We start from the raw sequence: 25,221 nt of genomic DNA, 5'->3' as shown, positions 1-25,221 counted from the left end.
TAACTTATTGTTATATTCATTTATGGTAGGGACGTGGTGGCCGAGAAAAAGTCTTTGAGACTAGGAAACATCAACACAAATCTCCTTGAAGCCAACTATTAATTAGAAAAATGGTATATATATGATTTGTTTTTATTTTTTCTAATTATTTAATTCGATAATTATGGTAATTATTAATACACCTATTTTGTGATATGAAATATAATAATTACAATAGTTGTTAATATTTTTTTTTATTTTTTTTCTAAATATTAAATTTAATAATTATAGTATCAACCTAAACTATACAATTTTTTTTTTTTTTTTTTTTTTTTTAAGAATACTAAAGTATTTTAACACACACACTGAGAGAGAGGAAAAGGTCTTAAAGAAACTATACTTCTTATTACCCTTATTTCTTCTTAAACTATGAGAATGAATACTTACCCCACTAAAATATTACTCAAGTCTTATAAAAAAAATAATAATAAATAAAAACTATTACTATGGTAACTTTTTGTGTGTTGCACATTTGCACTAAAGTTTATTTAAACATTAGTTATATACTTTAGGGCGGTAGGAGGTAGAGAATGCAATGCAAGAACTAATGTGAAGTGTTGAGACACGTGAGTATGTTAAGAGATTAAAAATGAGGCAATATGGTCTTTTCATATGGTGCTCCAAAAAAAAAAAAATTTTATGCAAAAGTCATGTGAGTTACATGTGAGTGTAAAATAACCTCAAAGTTAACAGTTAAATAAACTCTACTATAGGATGCAAAGTGTTAAACATATAATAGTTTAGTGGGGTAAATGTTTATTCTCATAGTTTAGGGGCAAGTGTAATTTTTCTAAAATCTAAAAAGGTCATTAAGATAGTTATTAATGGTGGTGAAATTCTAATAAAGGGTTTGCACACCCCCCCCCCCCTACCACACACACACGTGTGTGTATATATATATATATATATATATATACTGACATACAAAATTGTGAAACTTATACAAAGTCAATCAAAAGTCAAATGTTTTCAATTATAGTGATGGTAAAATCTTCTAGAGGTCAATTATAAATATATTATAGAAAAAACTCCTCTTAATTTTTTTTAAATTAAAATCATTCTGCCAAGAGTCTTATAACATAATTGGCACTTCTCCATGTGCAAAGTATTTTGGAGTCTAGGTAGGAAAAGGGTTCAACTTGCGACTTGTGAAGGGTTAGTAGAATATTATAACTAAAAATAATAATTAAAAAATATATATATATATCCTTCCATTTAAGATGTTATTTTCTATGATGTCTATGGCCAGGGTATGGCTACTAGGGAAAAGTAGCTAGGAGCCTAGGACTTGTATTCTTTAACGAGTACACACACACCCACACCAAAAAAAAAAAACTAGTATTCGAATTTTATGATTAATTAAAAAAATTAAATATATATATAAATAAATAAAATAAAATATTATTTAATGTAAATAAAAATAAATATTGCCTAATATCATTAACATTAATTTTACAACTTGTAATACACAACAAATTATTTATTTTAAAAATAATATTAGAGATACAAACTATTTTACAAAAAATTTTACAAAGTATTGATGTGGTGACTGATTATTGATAAATGAAAATATGATATTAATTGTGGGTCTAGATGAAAAACCAATAAGAGATTGGCTACATCAACATTTTGTAAAAATGTTGTAAAATAGTTTGTGCCTGTAGCATTACTCTTATTTTAAACTACTTTAAACTTTTGGTTATAATATTTTAAATTCCTTAAAATTTAAGCATCCATTTGGAATGAGCTAAAAAATTCAGATTATCTACACTTTTAGCTTATTTTTGCTACAATTTAGGGGTCTTACTGCACTTTTTGATACTATTCATGAGTCTCACTGTACTATTTAGCTTATTTTTTAACAATTTTCTACACTATCAACAAAAAGTTTTCAATTTTAGCTAAATAAGTTGTTCCTAAACGGATACTAAGTATCAAAATTTTACCTAAAGTAAATTTATCTAACCCTTAATAGGTCTCTTGATATTTTAATAATAAAATTTAATGTAAATAAAACTATCTTAATAATTAATGAGGGTATTCACTTGCCATAGGGAGAAAATATCTATTTAAAGCAACCACAACCCAACAATATATAATATATATGGCATGCTCCAATTCAGTCATGCGTGTGTCAAGTTGAACCCTTCAATTCTCTTTAAGGTTAACCTAATTATGAATATCAGTGGCGACGTCACGTTATGCTCAGTGTGTTCCCAGAAACACCCTGACTTGAAATTTTTTTTTTTATATATATAATAATTAAAAAAAATTATTTGTTTATTGACGCAGATTGGTTAAGGAAGAATAAAATATTTTAATATTTTATGTTGTTTTCTTTTTCCTTGTTGAATTAGGATTTTAATTGTTTTTCTTTTCCTAATTAAATTGTTTTTCCTTTCTCAAGTAGAAATAGAAGTAGGTTTATTATTTCTTTTCCTAAAAGGAGTAGGAGAAATTATATTCCTATAAATACTCTTTATAAAGGGGTTGATTATATGGTTATGCGTTGATTAATAAAAGTTTGTTAAAGATGTTTTCTCTATTATTTTGCCTACTAGCCTAGTGTTCTTGTGGAACTTAGGTTTCGTGGAAGAGTTGTAATAATTGTGTATTACATATTCTACTTCTACATGCCTACGCTGCATCAGTTGGTATCAGAGCTAGGTTAGGTTCCTACCATGGCACAAAGAGGAGCATGTGGGGGAAGACCTATTGCCATAGATGACGTGTATGAACGCGATGAGATTGCACGCGATGCACAATTAGAGGCGTTCTTTCAACGAACAGAGGAGTGATTTGATGCACTTTCAAAGCAGCTCACCGCCTTAGCCGTTGAAAAACCGACCTCAAAATTGCCATCCAAATCCATGTTATGTGGAGGAGGAGTATTTTGATGTCGAGGAGGAGGACTACGATATCAAAAAGGAGGATGAATACATTGAAAGAGTCTGTGTAGTAAATTGGGATTCTCCACCAACTTAAGATGACTATCTTGAAGATTATAGTCAAGGAGACAAGATTGAGCTTGATGAAAATAAAGTCATATACATACGAGGTGAGCCAATAACTCACACCGTTGATGAGAATTTCAACATTAAAAAACAAAAGGTTATTGATTTTACTGATTACAATCATAGGTTGGTACAATCGATTTGTTCAATAGTAGACAAGTTCTCAATTGATGAACAAAGTTTCAATCTACTAAAGCTTGAACTTGGACACATTAGACACTATGATTTCATTGGGGTTGATGAGCTTCTCTCAAATTTTTTTGGTAATACAGTTAACATCAATTTGGAAAGATTAATGGAAAACGTTATTGATCCCTTCTGGGTGGATTTTAATGAACAAGTATTGATAGAGGTCAACAAGAAGCGTGAACAAGTGATTTTAAGTAATCTTTGTGGAGGAGGCAATATGAAGTTTATGGATGTGTGCATGGATTCTGTTTTAGTACTTACTTCTTATATCCTACCGTGGCAAAAGAGGTCAAGAATAAAATCTATACATCTAGATTTATTATGAGTGAGAAAAGATTGATAAGTAGCATATTGATTTGTCTTGTCTTGCATAGAAGAATAGGATGGAAATGATTATACGGGGTTCCAATTGATCGTGGAAGATTGGCACAAAACTCGAGGATGAGTTTTCCCCAACCCCGAGAGAATGACGCAGATTGGTTAAGGAAGAATAAAATATTTTAATATTTTATGTTGTTTTCTTTTTCCTTAATGATTTAGGATTTTAATTGCTTTTCTTTTCCTAATTAAATTGTTTTTTCTTTCTCAAGTAGAAGTAGAAGTAGGTTTATTATTTCTTTTCCTAAAAGTAGTAGGAGAAATTCTATTCCTATAAATACTCTTTATAGAGGGGTTGATTATATGGTTATGCGTTGATTAATAAAAGTTTATTTAATAATTTAATTAACCAATACATTATAAAAGACAAACAAATTAAATTATGTTAGGCTAAACAACAATTAATAATTTTATAATTAATGAAACAACAATATAACAAATTATAATTTATAAAAGATAAAAAAATTAATGAAACAACTAAACAACAATACATTTGGAAAAAATTCCTGGAACCGTCCCTAGGGAAAATTATGCTTCTTAAGGAACACCCTAGGAAAAATTCCTGGAGTCGCCACTGATGAATATAATAGAGAAAATCCATGATCTACTTACAATATTCTGCATATCAATACCTAACTTGTGGTCTAATTAGTTCTAGACCAAGAAAAGGACCAGCACTGAATTGCTAGCTCCAACAGTTCAATTATATATATGGTACAAAGTCTTAAACAACGGTGCCCAATATTTTGCTAGCGGGGATCTAAATCATTAATTGTAACCTCATTAATAGATTTCTGTGATGGTTCTGGTTTGGATTCAAATTGTTGAGATGATGCTCCAGCATCTTCTGTCACCAAGTCTGATTCAGGATTTTCCCTAGTGACCAAAAATGCTGGTCTTGAGGGTATTTGGGATGTTATAGTACTATAGGCACTAAGCATCATTACAATCTCTGACATTGTAGGTCTATTAGCAGCAGCTTCTTGGATACATAGCAATCCAATATGGATGCACTTCATAACTTCATATCTTGGACACTGATCACCCAAGCTTGGATCCAACAGCTCCAAAGCCATTCCATTGCCCCAATGTTGCCATACCTGTAACAAGTTGAATTCAAATCAATCTTGAGCTGCTAATTAAAAATTATGCACAGAAGAGAATACTCATACAGCTAACTTACATAGGTTTGAAGATTCACTGAATTGCAGAGCTTTTTCAACCAGCTACAATTTCTAAAACTAAGATACCAAAGCCATAGACATCAGATTTAGCTGAAAATTTCCCATTCTTAGCATAATCTGGTGCCATGTATCCGCTTCATTCCACCAACAAACAAGAAAAGTTGGTAAGTCTTTTACAAGAAAAGTGGCTTTTAGAATCATACAACACAAACATCATGCAGATGTGAGCATTCACACATGTCATCACTTGGTACACAGACTAATTCAGTATCTGAAAGTTACATATAATGTTTGCAAATATATTAAGAATCAAAACTGTCCAAGAATGGGGAAGTTCTTACTAAGTGCCAGCAATCTGATTTGTATTGCCTTGAGTTTGGCTTCGATTGAATAATTTTGTCAAACCAAAATCAGAAATTTTGGGATTCATATTTTCATCTAACAGGATGTTACTGGTTTTCAAATCCCTATGAATAATCCTGAGCTGAGAATCTTCATGCAGATAAAGTAGTCCTCGAGCAATTCCAATAATTATTTTGTACCGCTTTTCCCATTCCAAACTAAATTGTTTTCTTTGATCTGCAGCAACATCCAAGCATCAGATCAATAGATTGTTATCAGTGTAAAAGAAAAAAAATGTTTAGCAAGGCTAACAAGAAAAGGATAATTAGAACATGAACTATTAAGTGCAAAAAGATAACCAATTGATGAGGAGAATTTCCTTTGAACAAAAATTTCCTCCACAATGTACATGGATGTAGCATTTAGCTGAAAGTTGGTTAAAATATGATTGGACTTAAAAAAAGTGAGGCTTTGAAAGCTAAAAAGCTAAAAGAAAAAGTTGTTGCCAAAACGACAAGGGTTACATACCAGTTGCTATTAGACTAGTTTTCTGCAACTAAAATTATGTTATTGTAGTGACCACAATTTCATGATTATATATCCACAGAGTATATGCTAGTCAAACAATGGAGACAAAATAACAAGAAAGACATGAAATTATTCATACCAAACAAAATTTTGTCCAAGCTCCCATTAGGTAGGTATTCATGAACAAGTAGCTTCTCTTCATCTTCTAAGCAGAAGCCTAACAGCCTTACCAGATTCCAATGCAACAATTTGGCAACCAACACTACTTCCGTTTTAAGTTCTTCTAGACCTTGCCCTGAGCTCCTTGATAGCCTTTTAACAGCTTTTTCTCTTCCATCTAAGAGTTTACCCTGGTGTATACAGTAATACAGACGGTGCATTCAATCTACAAGATAGAAATGGGAAAAGATAGCATATGCATTGTAGATAACCAAGTACCTTGTAAACAGGACCAAAACCACCTTCTCCAAGTTTATTTTCCTCAGAGAAATTTCTTGTTGCAACTTTAAGTGTACTTAGACCCATCAAAAGCGATTCACTGCTCTTATCTCCACCTTCATGAATACTCTCTATTTGACAATACAATATAAAACATATATGAATTCAGATAGCAGAAAACTTAATTTAGAAACTCGCTTATGTAAGGCATACTAAAAGTGTTCCTAATATCATGTAATGTTCTAAGGAATAAATTTTTATTACATCAAAGTTTATTGATAAGACGAGAAGAGTGAAATTCAAATTTTACAGCTAACAATTTGATTGAATGCTGCTAGAGATATAACGTGATTTACCAACTCTTTTTCTTGTGGTTCTTCTCCATAAGAAGTAGCCGAAGACTATAGATATCACAACCAATGCAACAGCTAATGGGATGACCAAAACAAAAATTTCTGAGTTGTTCTTCTTTCCTGCTCACATACGCATGAAATAGTTTCATCATTCATGCAACAAGAAATATACTAAATTAACACAAAAGGTGATAAATTTGTTTTCACACTCCGGATCAATGAGATACTTGTTGGTAAATCCTCAAGAGATTTGAAATTAATGAGCAAAAAACATACCAGCATGATTACTTGTTGTCTTACTAGTTCCAGTTGTAGTTACATTGTTCCCTGGCGTAGTTCTAGTAGTAGTTGCATTGTTCTCAGGCAATGAAGGGGATGGAAAAGATTTAGATGATACTTCAGGTGGAGGAGGTGGTAATGGTGAGAGAAAGAACGAATATATCTCAAAACGAAGATTGCAACTCGGAGTGTATATACGACTGCCTACTTTTTTATCACAGCATTTAGGAATATAACTGATAAGCCCTTGCAAGCGGTTATCTAACAAGTCTCTGGTGCACTGTACCATAGCATAGATATTTACGTAAACAGTGTAGCATATGACCCCATTAGCAAACTTTGAAGGACTGGCTGCAGCATCAGATGAAATATTTTGCACCAAAGGTTCCAACTTTTGCTTAAAAAGAAGCGTGTCAGTTGCATCATTCACATTAACTGCTCTCCATATTGGAGCACTATTGACAGTCGAGAAAAAACCCCTGTCCGAGTACTGTAATGAGCAATTATTAAAACCTATGGCAGCTTCCTTCTGATTATAACAGTTGCTCCTGATCTCTGTTGCTGCAGTATATGCACAAGTTTGGCAATCCCTGTTAGAGAGATCACCTATGCACTGTATTAGGCCATAAACTGCATCAAGGTTCTGACCCACACTAGTGATATAGAATCCATTTATAGAAGAATTGGCAACAAGAAATGTAAGAGTAAGGTTAAGGTTTTGCTCATAGACACTCCCAGAGGTGTAATTATTAGCAGTATTACAGTTGACATACGCATAATTTTGAGCTGCACTGGTGGAACATAAATAAAGAAGACATGAAAATAAAATCAAATGGACAACATCTACTGCAAAATATCGCATTATATAAGTTGGGAAGGAGACTTGGTGAAGTAGAAGAGGCAGCAAAGGAAGAAAAATGTGTGGTGTGATAGCAAGTTAGCAGTATGACATGAACAAACTGTGCCTCTCTCTCTTACTTTATAGCTAAGAAGATTCATAAACATCCATGGTCTATTATTTAATATGACTTTCATATGTAAAATATATAAAGATCACAAGGTTCAGACAATCTGACCGAGCTGAATTTTTCTCGAATATGACATGTTAGAACTTAGTTTTGGACCTTTTGGCAACCCAGCTATGATCATGTCTCTATTAACCATTATATTAATCCTCATCTAATATATATTACTTATTCCCCCCTGAATATTCATGCAAATCCATCCATAAGATCCAAGTGAGTCAAATCAATGTAAAGAAGAACCCACTCAATACTCTACAAAATTACAATTATAATCTTACGTGCCATGTTGAAGTCATTCTAGTAAAACAGGCAACAAATTTAATAGTCAGAGCAAAGACTAGGAAAAAGCTCACTTCTCGCTAAAATATAAACATCTGCTAGAGACAACCTTAAAATCACTGTTATGGCGACCGGCCTAATCCACTAACAATTAGGTACTGATTATATACAGTCAGTGGTAATTCTGTTGGAAAATTTACGGAAATAATGAAAGAACAAAATAGGCTAAGAAGCACAAAATGATTGTTTTCTTTAAAATAATATTTTTCTGACTCAAATGAGTTTTTTTAAAGGGTTATAGACGAGGGTAAAAGCTATTACACACTTTTTCTGAACTCAACTCGTGAGTTAAAGTCACGATTTTAACTAGAAATTATATTTTAAGCTCACGATTTCAGTTAAAAAAAAGTTTGAAGCAGTTTGTATGTAACAACAGAGTGTGTATAACAAACACTAACGCTACCCTACAGACAAATCATACTGATCAGTGTGAATTTGTGATTGATACAATTCTTAAGTATGGATAAGCCGAGCAAGGAAAATGGGGAAGACTGGAAATTAAATGAGCTCTATGGGTTCGTCAGCCGCAGGAACCAAACCAGGCTAGAAAAATGTTGGGTTTTGTAACTCAATAAAAAATATTGGTCCAAATTTCACTAATTTGATGAATAAGACATTATAAACTTTATATATATATATATATATATATATATGTGTGTGTATATAGATATATAATAATAATAAATAAAAAACAACAAACACAGAGCTAGCCAGGAAACTAACAATATTATGGTTTCTAGGAGTTGACAGTTTCTTGGCTAGCTCTCATATATAAATAAATAAATAAATATATATATATATATTTATATTTATATTTATATATCTAAAAGTTGAAGTATAGCATTTATTATTACTACACTCTAGTTGATCCACATTAGCGTCCACATCATTATCTTTTTTTTTTTTTGAGAAAACGTTTTATCAGGCTATGGCGTAAAACTAGTGTTTTACCCTAGCCAATAGACTCCTGCCACGTGGACAATATTAAGTTCTCACTTAAACCCCTCTCCAAACAGAGAATGAAGAAAGAAAACCACAGAGCTCATGCCATTCACCTCTGCTTCCTCTGCTTCCTTCACGCCAAACCTCCACCACCGCCACACATATCGCCAAAGCAGAACGATTTTGAAGAAGAAAGAGTTCTCGTCGTGCCCTCTGCTTCCTCCTTTGGGGTTATTCCGTCCTTTGCTTGCCCAGACCTCCACCACACCACACACCAAAGCTCACCACCACAGAGGTCACCGAAGCTGTGTGTGGAGCTTGGAAACATACCAAAGCCACCATGAGTCACAATCTAAAGGTTTTTTTTTTTCATGATTTTCCCTTTTCCCCAATTTGGATTTTGAATTGAGTGTTCGGATTTTTTGTTTGCTTCATCAGAAAGTTTCAAATTTTGAGCATTTCCTTTTTGATGAGGATGGAGGGTGAGTGTATGTTCATATCTTGTATTGTTCTAATGAAAGATGCTGTGTTGAGTTTTGATATGATATGGGGTTTGTTTGGTTTTTGAATTAGGGATGTTTGATTGATTTGATTAAGTTAGATTGATTGTTAGATAAATTGGCTTTAGATGTACAATGTGATGGGATTGAGTTTGGAAATAATAATTGAATACTGAATTGGAACTTGCTGTGCAGAAGTTGACAATTGTGTTGAAAGTTTCAAAGTTTGTTTTACTTTTTCACAAGTGGGTTTTTGTTGGGTTGCTATAACTGTATTATGCTTATAAGATTAATATTGTGTTTTTTCTGATTTCTTTTGTTGTGGTTTGAATTCGGTAAATTTTGGTTTTTGAAGTTTATGTTGGGTTGCTAGAGTTTTTTTTTGTATGTATATGCATATGTGTATGTCGGTTTTACTTGGTGCAATATTATGCTTATAAATTTGATGTAGTGTTTTTCTGATTTCTTTTATTATGGTTTGAATTGGGAAAATTTTGGTTTTTAAAGTTTATGTTGGGTTGTTGGAGTTTTTCTTGTACATATATGCATATATGTGTGTAGGTTTTACTTGGTGCAATTTTATGCTTATAACATTGATATAGTGCTTTTTTTTCCTTTTATTGTGGTTGAAATTGGGTAAATTTTTTCCTTTTGAAGTTACTATTGGGTTGGTGGAGGTTTTTTTTTTTTTTTTTTTGTATACATCTGCATATGGTTATGTGCAAGCATGGCATAGTTTGAGAATTGGGGGATTATTTTGGGTGTTATTTTGATGGCTTACAGGTTAACATATATGTATCTATGATTGGTTTATGGAGAGAGTTGGAACTTGGGGACACCTTAGTTTTGTGTGGATAATCAGTTGTAGAAGATTGATGTTATTAGAAATAAGCTGGGATGGAGAAGTTTGAAGTGTTCTTTAGAGGAGTGAAGAAAGCTGAGGTTTTCGATTATTTGACATTCTATTGGGTTCATTCAGTTTTGATATGTTGGAAATATTCAATTTTTTATGTTTAGCATGTGACATGACTAAATGCTGTTTTGGTGCCTTTCCTTGGTCTTTTCTTCTGTTGTTTTGCATGTTAAATTTGTCTCTTGGGCAGTTGCCTAGTATTAGGTGAAATGGGCTCTTCTTGGGTCACAGATTATTTGTCCATGAGAAGCATGCAATAGTAGTTGAAATGTGTATGCTCATCAATCTAGGTGATGTGCTTGTTAAGATTGAAAACTTTGGTAGAAACTTAGATGTTTGTACTCTCTTTATGTCTTTAATTTTAGATTAACTTCTATCCAGGAAAAATGTTTCCAGAGCTGCCCTGCATTGTCTGCAATTTCATGATATATTTACTAACATAATGGTGTTATCAAATAATCCTTTCTTCTTCTTTTTTGGGTAGAAACTAGGTTTCATAAAATTGAAACAGAGGACAAAGAGGAAAAGACTAGATTTGATAGTGACCGATACCAAACTGCTTTTTGTCGTTCGCATAAATGCGTGAGTTACCAGCTTTTGTGATCATTTTCTTCATATTATCTATAGTTAATTCTTTTTTTCCCACTCTGATGTCTCTGTTTGTTTTCCAGAAAGAAGGAAATGCATCCAAGGAGAGCATGCATTCAACCTGTATACCGTTGGACGTTACATGCATTCAACTGCACCTGGATACATGCATGGATTCGCTTTAGGGTAGAAGTTAGGACCCTTTTTTTAAGCTTTAAGCTTTCCATAGGCTGTACCTGGATTTATATATGGAATTTTTTTTATTGGGCTATACTTGAAGAGATAATAGTACTGGACAGTAGACTTTCAATTGTTGGTGAATGTGAATTGTACTTAGTTTCTAATAAATTGGTCTTCATATAGATACAATTAATTGCAAATGAAATGCATACATGCGGATATGCAGAATTGCAGATATGAAGTTTTCCGTAAAAATGAAACTTGACCCCTTGTAGCTTTTGAAACTCCTTCAGCAAACCTATCTAGATTGAAGTCCTTTGCATCATCATCCCAAATTTATGTATTTTTTAAGCTTTAATGTGTTTTATGGTCCTAGATGGCCTTTACATTGGGTTGAAATCCTTGGTTTTTTATAAGTTAAATATGTATCACTAATTGTACACTTACCAGACTTTGTATCACTAATTGTGCATTTACTGTAACTGAAATTTGTTAAAATAAGCAAAATAAAAGACATTTTAACAATTTTTTTAAGGAATCAAAATTACATGGATACTTGTTAATTTAGAAGTAATACTTCTATAATACAAGCCCATTAATACTTCTGTACCATACAAACTAAAATTTGACATAATAACAACTCAATTTAGAATAAAAATTGAAATAAAACCTGTCACAATTTAATTTAGAATAAAACCTATCATGATTTAGAATACAAAATGAGGATTATAAGATTACAAAGAAATCTGAAATAAAACCTGTCACAATTAATTTTTTTTTTTAGAAAAGTTTTTAATTGAGAATACATTCACCTGAGATAAAACCTGTCACAATTTTATTTATAAAAGTTTCTAATTGAGAATACATTCACCTGAAATAAAACCTATCACAATTTTTTCTATAAAAGTTTCTGATTGAGAATACATTTACTTGAAATAAAACTTGTCACAATTTTTTTTATAAGAGTTTCTAATTGAGAATACATTCACAATTTTTTCTATAAGAGTTTCTAATTGAGAATACATTTACCTGAAATAAAACCTGTCACAATTTTTTTTTATAAGTGTTTCTAATTGAGAATACATTCACCTGAAATAAAACCTATCACAATTTTTTTTATAAGAGTTTCTAATTGAGAATGCATTCACTTGAAATAAAACCTGTCACAATTCAATTCATAAAAGATCATATGATTGGCCATACATCTTGAAATAAAATTTATCACAATTCTTTTGGGAAATTTCTAATTGAGAATACATTCATCTAGAATAAAACCTATCATAGTTCAATATACAAAAAAGAGGACCCTACATTGGGAATACAAAAAAGAAGATGGTTCTATGTCTATCCACCACAATTTAAACATTATATAACCAAAAAATATTTGCTTCCCAATCCATTCTCTTGGACACAAAACTTGTTTGTACATCAATTTTCTTGGAATTGTTGTAATGGATCCTACATAAAAGAATGTACAGCAAAATACAAAAAATAAAATTAGAATGAACACAGTTAAAAATAAAATTCAATATATTCTAATTAAACGCTAAGTGGTCATATCGTAAATGATAACTGGTTGGGAGTTATATGCATAGTAGATGACGATGTAGAAGGATATGTCACAGTTGGCAAAGAGTCCTAAAGATGATTGACAAATAAAAAAATGAATAAATAACAAAAACATCTATTACAGAATAATTTATACTAAGTAAAAAAATCAAATATATCATATACCTATACAAAACTTGTAGAGCACAATGTATTTGCTATGACTAATGGGTTCAACCTTACCATCGAAGACTCCTAATTTAAAAAAGTAAAGGTTTATTTTGAAAATATCAGCAAATGTATGTATTATCTTGAAATTGAATATATTGTAATTAAATAACCTCAGTTTGACTTTGTTGTTGATGCACTGACTCCCAATGTGGTGTCAAGCTTGTATTTGCAACATCCCTACAAGAAGTAATTTTATAAACCAAAAATTTAAACACTAAATTAATACTAGGAGTTTCAATAAGGTCATGTAATTACCTGGAATGTTTATGTGTTGGACAATTGGTTCTCACATTTAGATGCTTCTTCATCAATTTTTTTCTTTTAGATGCTTTTGTCTCAAAGCTTTAGGCTTTCCCTTTGATGGAACATGTGGAGGCTCTTGCAAAGTAGTTGGAAGATTTCATAATACTTGATTGTTTGATGTATTATTATCAAGACTTCTTAAATCATCAACATCATGAACATCTTGCATGGCTAGAAGCTCCTCATGAACTTTTTGTAAAGTTTGTCCAAGATGCTTGTATTGCTTCTCTGATTGTGACCCTACCTCTGCAACTTCCAAAAATTGAAGCATCAAAATATTTCTCATCATGGTAGAAGAAACTTGAGACTCCACCTGTACGACATCACTAGATATGTCATGTACAATGTGCTTCTTGGCATTAATTGTCCATCTTTCTAAAATATAATGTGATGGAAGAAAGTGCACAAGAGATTTATTCACAAAAACAGCTAGGATATGCCTACAAATAATACCAACAAACTCAAACATATGGCATGTACAAATAGCTTTTGTCTCAACAATTTCAAGAGACACTTCATAAAATGGACTTTCTCTCCTATGAGCTACCACCTTGTATATCTTCTTCACTCCTTCATGATATTTGGATGCCTTGTATTTTTTACTACAAAATAACTCTTCTTGAAATTTCATAAACATCTTTCTTGTATAAACTTTTGCTGCCTCTACTTCCAACTTATAACATGTTTTCAAGATTGACACTGAATATTTGGTCTTTACATCTTGTTCTTTCTCTTTAAGATAACGTGCATTCAAAGCTAGCTCATATTGATATACAAATCACTTATCGTTGGACTCGAACGAACATAATCTTTAAAAAATTTATTCACACTTTCACTCCTTTGAGTTGTAGACATCTAGGCACAAAATGAGTTTTGTAAGTAAGCTGGAACCCATCTTTCACGCCACATATAAAGATTTCCCAACCAATCATTATCCTCCAATCCATATTTCTCCATAATCTTACTCCATTCTAACTCAAACTCTTCAATAGTGATTGTATCATAGATGCAAATTTAGGAATGGCAACGGGTCGGGTTTGGGCTGGGTTTTTTCATACCCGGACCCGACCCGCGAGTTAAGACCCGTGGCCCGAACCCGGCCCGTTTACTAAGCAGGTTTTTTTTTCGGGGCCCGGACCCGCTCCCACCGGAGCCCACGGGTCCCGCGGGCCCCATTAAGGGATTGAGCCCAATTCATGGCCCAACCCAAAAAAAAAAAAAAAAGAATTGAAGCCAAATTTATTTTTGCCACATTCAACTTGCATATTTTGATTCAAGCCTAGATAACGTGTCCCAAATGCCCAGCCCAACCAAAAAAGGAAAAAGAAAAAAAGAATTGAAGCCCAAATTCACATACCACCATTCACCAACAACAACAACAATTTCTTGATTCTCTTCCGTCAAAACAAAAAAACACCTCTTATATTTTTTTCATATCCAAATTTTCTTTGTTCTTCTTTGATCCGAGAAAACTTCAAGAATGGAGTGCAGGCCTTTGGATATCACACTGAATTCGGCCAAGGACTTGAAGGACTTGAATCTTTTCTCCAAGATGGACCTGTACGCCGTCGTTTCGATCTACGACGACTACTTCAACAACAACAACAACAACAACGCCAATCAGTAGAGGACACACATCAACAAGGACTGCGACCCGAACCCCAAGTGGAATTTCCCCATGAAATTCATCGTAGACGTCAGCGCGGTGGAGCAGAACCGCCTCGCGCTCATCGTGAAGATCAAGGCGGAGAAGAAACTCGCCGGCGACAAAGAAGTCAGCGAAGCCCACATGCCCATCAAAGAGCTCCTCGAGAGCTGCGGCGAAGAATCGAAGGACGAGAGACGCGATAGCGTCAGAACCCAGAAAGCTGAAGGTCCCAAACCCAGTGAAAGAAGAAGAAGAAAAAAAAAAAAAAAAAAAAAAAAAAAAAAAAAAAAAACCAGAAACCCAGAAAGATGAAATGTTACTGGCTGACTGCGTGAGCTTAAATGAGGGACTGAGCTGAGGGAGAGGGAAAGTCAGAGTGAGGGTGAGGACTGAGGGAGGGAGGCATGAGTGTCCGAGTTGCTGCTGAAGGATTGAGAGATTAGGGTTGATTATATATATATATATATATATATATATTAAATCTTTAGATTTCTTTTTATTAAATCTTTTCAAAGTTTCTTCAAAACTTATGGTTGATTTTGGTTTTTTACCAATTTCATCTCTTATCAAGTTTTTCTTAAACCTGTCCAAATAATCTTTCTGGAGTTCAGGGTTTTGAATTTGATTTATTAGCTGAATTATCAGTTTTTCATCTTCTTCACCCTTGGTGAGAGTATTAATAACATTGCAACAGGAATCTCTACAACCAATTTTAATATTAGGAGAATCAGAAGAATCATCAGCAGATTGATAGCAAGAATCAGATGAAGAAGAAAAATCATCTTCCAAAGAATCAGACGGACTGTTTGATTCAAGGATTCTAAATAATTCTTCTTGCACATTACCATCAATGTTTAACATGTTGAACTTGTTTTTTAACTTACCAGGTTTTTCTTTACAATCTTTACTAAAGTGTCCCGGTTTACCACAGTTAAAGCATTTACCTTTACTTGGTTTTTGTTTAACATGTTTTTTAGAAACATTTTTCTTCTTAGCATAGAAATCATTAGGTTTAAAAGTATTTCTGTATTTTTTATGGCTTTTATCATGTTTTTTACTTTTCTGTCTAGAAGGAGCAATAGGAGGCAGACCATATTATTCACAGAAATTTCCCATTTCATATTTAGCTTTTCTTTTATTCTTTAATTGGTGTTTTAACAATTTTTCATCATTGCACATATTAATGCCAAGTTTTTTAATAGTACTGAACATATCACCATAAGTTAAATTATCATAATCAATAGAATCATTTTTACCCATTAATTCTTGTTTTACCTTATGAGCAAAGATAGGAGGCAGACCATCAATAAACTTTTCTTTCCAATAAGGCTTATGGCAATCTTTCCGGAGCATCACCCTGGAAGTAAAAACATCTTGATACCATCTGTAATCAGACATAGTTGGACAACTCAAATTATTTAGATAATCAGAAACACGGGAAGAAATATTGGATGGAGTACCAACAAAATGTTTGAGAATGGTATAGATCAAGGTATTAACACCATCAGGAATACCACGACCAATACTTTCATCAAAAATAGGCAAACCTTCTTCATTTTTTTTAACAGCATGTTTAATAGACTCTTTGGATTCTTCAGTGATGTAAGAATCCCACCATCCACGAAGAGTACCAGAAAAACCAGTAAGAAGCAAGTTAACAATTTCAGGTTGATCAAGATTATGGTTGTTTTGATAAGCAATACCAACCATAGACATGTGGCTCATTTTATTAATGATTTCCTGTTCAAACAAACCATCAATATTCCATTCATAGAGTTTATCAGCAGAGACAGAAAACTGTGTTTGAAAAGATCTCTCTTCAAACTGCATATCAGGAGAAGTGGGTTTTGGATACCAATTTTTTGTAAAAGACATGGGTTTGGAGTTTCCAACAAATCTTTTAATTTCTGGGAAATCATTATCAAAGATTCTTTTTGCAGGAACAGAAGAAACAGAAGAAATAGTATCAGAATCTGTATTTTCATCAGAAATAATTTCTTTTTTGGAAATAGTGAGAGCAATTGGAGTTCTTGTAGAAGTACTAGTACCCTCAGATTTAATCTTTAGATCAGAAAGCATTTTGTCAACAATTTCAAGAGTCTTGGACTGAGAGGTTTTAAACATAACTTTTTCTCTTTGACTGGGTAAATCAATCAAAGGTTTCTCAGTTTTAACAGTAACAGATTTTTCAGAATTAGAAACAGATTTTTCAACAAATTTTTCTTCAATACGGTCAAGCTGTTGACCAATAATATGCAAAGATTGATTAGTAAAATTGTTTTGTTCAATAAGACTAACAATTGGAGTTTGATCATCAGCAATTTTGAAAGGAGAGGCCTTCACTTCCTCTTTTGTCACTTCATCTTTCTTAGTAGTTATCAAAATTGAATCAAGAGGTGGATGACTAGACCTAACAATGGTTTTATCAATCTTAACAAAATTTGATTTCTTTATCACATATAAATGTTGTTTTGAAACCTCATTATTTGGAACATAATGGTTTTCGAGAAAATCAAAAAACAAAATATGTTTTTTCAATTGATTCATCATTTCCAGCCATTTACCTTTAGCATGGTCTTTATCAGACTGAGCAAAATTATCTTGGAAATATTTCCTCTTGGTTTTGTTTGAAGCAAGCATAAACTCATTGTACAAAGAATCCCAATCAATTTCAAAATCATCATTTAAAATAGTCAAAACTCTCAATTGATTTTGGTAAACAGGAGGAGTTTCAATAGGAGATTCAAAATCAGATGGAGTAAGAGAAACAGTATCTTCCTCATCTTCATTAGCAGTTTTACTAACTGGAGTGGAAGTTTCAGGTTTAGTTGAAATACCTTTTAGCTTTAAATCAGAGGATGTTTCCAAATTCTTTTTCAAAAACTCATTGATGTCGCGATCTCTTTTTGAAATACTTTCAGATCCACCAAAGGAATGTCTTCCTTCGTTGATCCTCAAAGGTGGATTGTTTTGAAAACTTATTTTAACAGTACCATCAAGATATTGTTGAATATGGGTGAGATCAAGTTCATCAAAAATGGGTTTAGTAGGAGGGGTTTCATGTTCTAACAACCAATCCTTAGGAAGATTAATATCTTGCCATTGAATCATTTTTGGAACTTGGATTTTAGCATCAGGAGTTGAACATTGAATTAACATGGTTTTACCTGAAGGTTCTCTAGGCATTAAAGCACAAGGATTCATTTGAGTACCCATTAGTTTGTAATAAATGCGATAAATCAAAGCAAAAGGCTTACTACCCTCTTCCATGTAATATCCAGATGAAGCAATATTCAAAGTTAAAGCTTTAACAATATTAGGATCATCCAAAGCAAGAGTAAGATCAGGATAACAATTAAAATAAACAGGACCATCATACAAAGAAGCAGTGATCATTCCAAGAATGCTATCTTTAAAAATCTTAAATCTAGCATCTCTTAAACACATAAGAACAGAAGCATTAATGCCCTTGCGGGTAAGTGGTTTAATAGCAACTTGAACCATACCAATATGCAAATAATAGAATTTTTTAGCAGCAAGGAAGTCATTAATATTCTTTTTAGTGAATAAGCAACATTTTTCATGAACTTTCGAAATAGAGAAAATTTGTTCAACAGTTCTAGCTTTATAAGCAGAATGAAAAGTACTTTCAACAAAACTAGTTTTATAAATAGTTTTAGTATCAACTTTAGGAATAGTCCATTTACGAAAATCAGGAATCATCTCATTATCATCAATAGTGTGATCTTCTTCATTTACAATATCAGGAGGACAACTAGTCCTGGAGCTGATAGAGGAGTTGGATCTCCACAACTTATCCATACTATCCTAGGTTCAACACTCAGTTATCATGTTTTTCTCACAACCGTTGCATTTCGTAACACATACCCCAATCAACCTCATACCTCTCATGCCCTACACGCCCTCTCTTGGCTCAAACGGGCCTTACAGCTAGGTCCTAGGAATTCACTTTACAACTAGGGTGGCGCCAACGACGGTAAGAAGGGAACACAACAACAGAATATCAAGCGTTCGGGTTACTCAGAATTACCAGATTCTATTAAATTCATTCTTGATAACCTTCAGTTTGCTTTTACCAAAAACCACATTAATGTTTTTCACAAAACCCTTAGAGCCCTTGAAATCCACCTTGTTAACCTTACTGCTCAAAACGAGATTTATATGAGCCATTATAGTAACCTTATTCCAAATAATGACCTTGCTTCAAATATTGACTTTGTTCCAGAAAATAACCTTGTTTCAGAAAATGAGGCTCTTGTGAGCCGTCTTAAAACCTACATTAGTCAACTCTTTGGCAAAGAGGAAATCCATTCGATGGATACAAAGACTATAATGGGCACTGATTATGCTAGATTGAGTCTTAAGACCCAATCCATGTTAAGAAGTGTTGTTGCCAACTTGCCTTCAGATTTACAATCTCGTATTCTGGATTGCAAGGCTATGTCTCGGTCTTTTGACCTATGGTCCAAGTATTTCAGAAAACTTGTTACTGCTACTATTCCTGACCCTAATGAAATAGACGAAGGTGATAATGTCTTTATTCAGCTTGAATGGGAAGACCACTTTGGGAGCAGTCTCAGAGTATATGAAAAGAAACATCCATTTCCTGGTCTCCTTATTAATTTTGATACTGGTTCATATTTCACTGGTGAAGATTCAGATGATAGTGATGATGAGGATCCTAATTCTAGCTGGCTTTCCCAAATGTTTGAATATGGCTTTGTTAGGTTTGTAAAATTGACAAGTCATAAACAGGCTAGCCAACTTCCACAGATCATTCAGAATGCTATTAAAGGGTTTGAAAACTCTTCCACTAGACCCTTTGTTACCATCAGATGCTGGAGCACTCTACCAAAATGGGAGAAAAATAACTGGATGAATGTTAACCCCTCAAAGCATCTCATCCTCATTAATGGCTATACCCACCAAGGGCCATGGTTCGAGGGAAATTCTCAGTTGTCCCTTAAAGCCACTCTTGCAAAATGCTAGAGAAATTATTTTAATAATCAAATTCGTGAAGTTGCTCATAATCTATGGAAAAATTATCATTTCATAGGAAGCACAGGTAGAATTGCTGTTTTTGGCCCCAAACCCTATGCTGACGCCTTTGTTCACCTACAAACAAAAGATCATCCTAATCTAAACAGTCTCCTCATCCCAGGAAAAACTCCAAAGCTTGAGCCAATTTTATATTGTGGATTCTGTAATAAGTATGCTATTTACCATGATCATGTATGTGATTCTCCACAAGGTCCTTTTGATCCCTTTGATGGTTATCCCTCCGATGCTCCCTCTACTGATTGATGAGGTCACTACTATTTCCAGACTGGTGTTACTTTATTTGTCTGGCTTGCACAACAGCCAAGATATTTTATTGTCATTCACAAATATGTTGCAGAAAATCCGGAACTAACTCGTGATATTCCGGATTTTGCGGAAGATTTTGATTCTCCTATTTGTCTAGCCTGCACAACGGCCACTATTTGTCTAGCCTGCACAACGGCCACTATTTCTCTAGCCTACACAACGGCCACTATTTCTCTAGCCTACACAACGGCCACATCTATTACAATATTCAGAATTGAAAGACACAAGCCATGATGGTTGTGAAGATATGATGCTTCCTTTTGACCAACCATGCCACCTTTGGAGTCTTTTTAGAAAAGAATGAAGCACCCAAGTACTTGGTGGAAGACATGCATGCTTTCCTTTTGCCTTTTGCCATGATTCTCCTGACATGTTGGACCAAATGAAAGCCAAAAGCTCAGAAGTTTTCATTTCAAAAAATGGAAAAAACACTGTTCACTGATTACTGTTCACTGATTACTGTTCACTGATTACTATTCACTGATTACTGTTCACGGATTACTGTTCACAGATCACTGTTCACTTTTACTGTTCATGACACTGTTCACTCCGAAATTTTGCCTATTTAAGGGGGGTTGTCCCTTAAATTTTGGGGCTTCTCAAGTCAAGTTTGGTTTCTGATTTCCTTTCCCTTAGAACTAGCCTTCTTAGAGAAAGAACTCACCCTACTTCTACTACTCATCCTTGTTTACTACAAACTTTGTAATCCTACAAACCTTGTAACTAGGACTAGTTCAAGCTTTGTACTTGTTAACCCATAACTGTTGAGATCTTGTATTGACTACTACTACTGTAAGTGTTTATCCTACTTTCAATAACAAGTATTTTCAGTTCTATGTTCATTACTTTACTTATTGCTACCACCACCTTGGACGGATTACCGCCATACCGGATGGTTCTAAATTGCTTTCATTTATTTTGAACTATTGTTCTTATTTACTTTGAATTATTTTGATATATACTGCTTGGCTGGTTCTACCGCCTTATTATTGTTCTTACATTCAAGTCATTTACTTTAAAGCTATTTACTTTCAAGTTCTTTACATTATTTATATATATATATATATAGGGGGTATTTTTGTACTTTTAGGGTGCCGGGTTTTTATCCGGGTCGGGTTTCGGGTCGGGTCTCGGATTTTTTTTTTTATAAAACCCGGACCCGCTTCGGGTTTTTTTTTTAAATCCATACCCGACCCTATTCTTAATCGGACCGGGTAAAATTCGGCCCATTAGGGTCGGGCCGGATCGGATACCCGCGGGTCGGGCAAAAATTGCCATGTATAAGATTCTATTGTTTCATTGACAAGCAAAGCACCTCCAAACATCACAGATTGATGATGGTGGTTAACCCCTGTGAAGGGAACAAAAGGCATCTTATAATGATTTGTTTGGTATATAGCGTCAAAGGTAACGACATCTCCAAAATATTGGTATGCCATTCTTGACCTAGCATTCGCCTAAAAGAAATTACCCATACACCCATATTCATCAACTTCAATTGCATAAACAAAACCTGGATTTTTACATTGACTCCCAATAAAATATTTGTTCATTCCTTGAACATCTCCATCTTAAAGCAACTTTCTTCTTTTACTACCCAAATAATTTTGAATATCAACTGGAATACATCCAACATTATAATCACCACCAGATTCTTTACTTAACACAGATATTATCTTACTTGGGGCTATACCTGACTCATTGAGTGTATCTATAAGATTCTTTTGGGTACTTGTTATCACTCTATGCCCACGAAGCAAACTTGTACTCTTAGGGGTAAGAAGCTCATGATTATAACCCTCCACAAACTTACATACAATCCATATATCATCAACTTTCTTTAAACCTATCATTGCTTTGCATCCCACTCTTGTTTCTACACGCTCTGGACCTGTTCTTTCATTGTCTTCATTACATTGACGATGGAATCCTTCCTTCGAACAAACATATTAAATTTCAACCCTTATTTTATCTTTATTCTTTTGAGTATGATTTACTCGTATACTAAAACCCTTTCGCCTTGCATATGTATTATAATATGCACGAGCAGCCTCTAAGTTTTCAAATACTATATCAAGATGTGGTTTTGAATGCCTATTACATGCAAAAGGTTGATTTGAATCATCCAATGATATGTCTACATTATTTTGATCTTCGTTTATTTCTGACTTATCATGTACTAAGTCATCCACCATATCACAAAGTGAGATTGTTTCAGGTTCTTTGTTGTCCGCACTCATATTTTCAATTCAAGTAATTTTATATTTCAATATGACCTATAAAAAACAAAAGAGAAGAAAAATTCATAAGCAACAATTAAGAATAAATTTAAAATTTGTGCTATTACAATACTAAACTTGCCCAATTTGGAAAACTTGTTCTATTACAAAATTAAAATTTAATTGGAAAATTTTATGCTAATATTAAAATTATCATTAACAGTAGGAGAAAGTTGACATTGGTACATATAGCTCCAAGTACATAAAACAACTATCAAATAGCTCCAAGTATATAAAATAGCTATCAAATAGCTCCAAGTACATTGGTACATTGGTACATATAGCTCCACTCAATAAACTTTATTACATAAAACAGCTCCAAGTACATCCTTATTTGCACTTTGGTACATATAGAGAGCAAATTGACATTACAAGTAGGAGTAAATTATATTTGAAACTAAAAATATTTTAATAGCTATCAAATAAATGATACCAACTGTGTCCTAGAGGCTAAAGTTGACAGCGAAGAATTCAATAACCACAATAAGTAAACTTGTCAGAAAGGCACCTATAAGAAGCAAAATTGAAAGAAATACAAATCCAAGAAAAGAAAAAAAGGAAACAATTCAGTCAAGGTTCTTTTTTTTTTTTTTTTAAAAGGAAACACAAATTGAAAAATTGAAAGAAATATATATAGGAAACAATTCAGCAATCCTATCATACAATAAGTAACATTCTTTTAAATCTTCTAAAACTGGGTTAGGTAACTACCAACCCAAAAAAAAAAAAAATCAAATTCAATTTAGTCAAGCAAAATTGTGCATAATCTATGTTAACTGACAGTCATCTCCTACACCTTATGCTATGGACTTGAGCATTAAGCTGTCATAGCAGAGCCATACACAACAAACAGGATTGCATAAAGATATAATGATTTGCATAAAAAAATAATCAAACAGGACAGCATAAAGATATTTGAGCAAACATAGACATGGTATTCATTAGTAGATAATAGAAACTATGGTCAAAATTTTCCTTGCAAAATTTTCATTGGTAGATAATACTCTCCTAGGCATTAAATCAGCTATTACACTTCATTTTTATCAATGTTCTGTATCTGTAGAACATTTTTTTTAGTGGACAGTCTAAAATATGAGTACATTAACAGGCTATGAATTTTGGTGCCAGCATTCATATAAAAGTTCCCATTAATAAAACACTATAATTTCCATTCATTGGTAAGTGAAGAAAAGATAGAGAGAGCATGCCTTTGCCAGGACAAATACAAAAGCATTTAAAAGAAGATTAGTTGTTACAATTGTGATGGCATATGAGTACCCCCCCAACCAAGCATATAAGCTTTATTCATATTATCTTCTAAATTCACAATCCAATTGACTCTTCCTTATCAACATATGTCCTCTAAAGTTATCAATTTAGAGTTTCAATTCTGACCCCTGACCACACACACACAGAGACCTTAAACCAGTTTAAGGAATTTATAGAAAGAATAAGATGTGTTAACATATTAGAAAGTTTTTTTAACTTAACCAAAAACAATTAAAAAAAAAAAGAAAATACAAATGTAACAGAAGGCTAAAACCTAATTTCTTGCACTATCTCTTTCCTCTTTAAATGGGACATGCCAAGAAATTGATTAGATGACAAAGATTGTAACATGCATCACTTCCATTCATACAAGATTTTCCCTAACTAGTTCTCAGAATTTCCTTGAATGTATCCCAATTCTTCATAAATCCAACAAGCAATAATTAATAGACACAACATATATAATCAATACAATTTCTAAACCCATAAGATGACCACTAGTTGAACTATTGCAACATTTGGACCAGAGTCTTGGGTAAGGTATCTGAATATACACAATAAGTCTTGACAGGTACAGGACCAATTGAAAACGGAAGAAAAAAAAAAGCTAACTATGGAGAGGATTACCTGTACATCTCCAGCAGCAAATAAACCTTCAACTGAAGTTTTTGCAGTACCCTTTACGTATAGCAATCAAAAAGCAATCAGAAAACAGAAAAACCAAAATAATTCAAAATCCAAATTGGGGAAAAGGGAAAATCATGAAAAAGAAACCTTTGGATCGTGGCTCACGGCGGCTCCGGTATGTTTCCAAACTCCACGCATAGCTTTGGCAACCTCTATGGCAGTGAGCTTCGGTGTGTGGTGTGGTGGAGGTTTGGAAAAGTAAAGGACGGCACAACCTTAGAGGAGGAAGCAAAGGGCACGGCGAGAACTCTTTCTTCTTCACAATCGTTCTGCTCTGGCGATCTGTGTGGCGGTGGTGGAGGTTCGACATGAAGGAAGCAAAGGTGAATGGTGTGAGCTCTGTGGTTTTCTTACTTCGTTCTCTGTTTGGAGAGGGGTTTAAGTGAGAACTTAATATTGTCCACGTGGTAGGAGTCTATTGGCTAGCGTAAAACACTGGTTTTACACCACAACCTGATAGAACGTTTTCTCTTTTTTTTTTTTTTTTTTTTTTTAACATTACTCATTCACTCTTTTTTTTTAAAAAAAATATTTACACTTTCTCAAACTTTTCTCCCTTTCTTACCTTTTCATCTCCCCACTACCCTCTACCTTAATTTCACTCTTACTCTTTCACTTTATCTTCCTTTATTTTGAC

The 25,221-nt window shown here is 33.4% G+C and overlaps 1 long non-coding RNA gene and 1 pseudogene across 1 annotated transcript; both read right to left on the bottom strand.

Annotated features, from left to right (window-relative positions):
* Positions 1 to 4,369: 4,369 nt before the first annotated feature.
* On the bottom strand, positions 4,370 to 7,606 carry LOC126696238 (cysteine-rich receptor-like protein kinase 10; annotated as a pseudogene).
* Positions 7,607 to 12,405: 4,799 nt separating this feature from the next.
* LOC126695387 (uncharacterized) lies at positions 12,406 to 24,633 on the bottom strand. The gene is made up of 2 exons (XR_007646021.1): positions 24,525 to 24,633; positions 12,406 to 12,689 (listed from the first exon to the last, which is right to left on the bottom strand). It is a non-coding gene; the product is annotated as an uncharacterized LOC126695387 (long non-coding RNA).
* Positions 24,634 to 25,221: the final 588 nt, after the last annotated feature.

Source organism: Quercus robur, chromosome 8 (genome assembly GCF_932294415.1).
Source record: "Quercus robur chromosome 8, dhQueRobu3.1, whole genome shotgun sequence".
NCBI classification, from domain to species: domain Eukaryota; kingdom Viridiplantae; phylum Streptophyta; class Magnoliopsida; order Fagales; family Fagaceae; genus Quercus; species Quercus robur.
The sequence above is the reverse complement of the archived record's forward strand: the minus strand, read 5'-3'. Positions and strand labels throughout refer to the sequence as shown.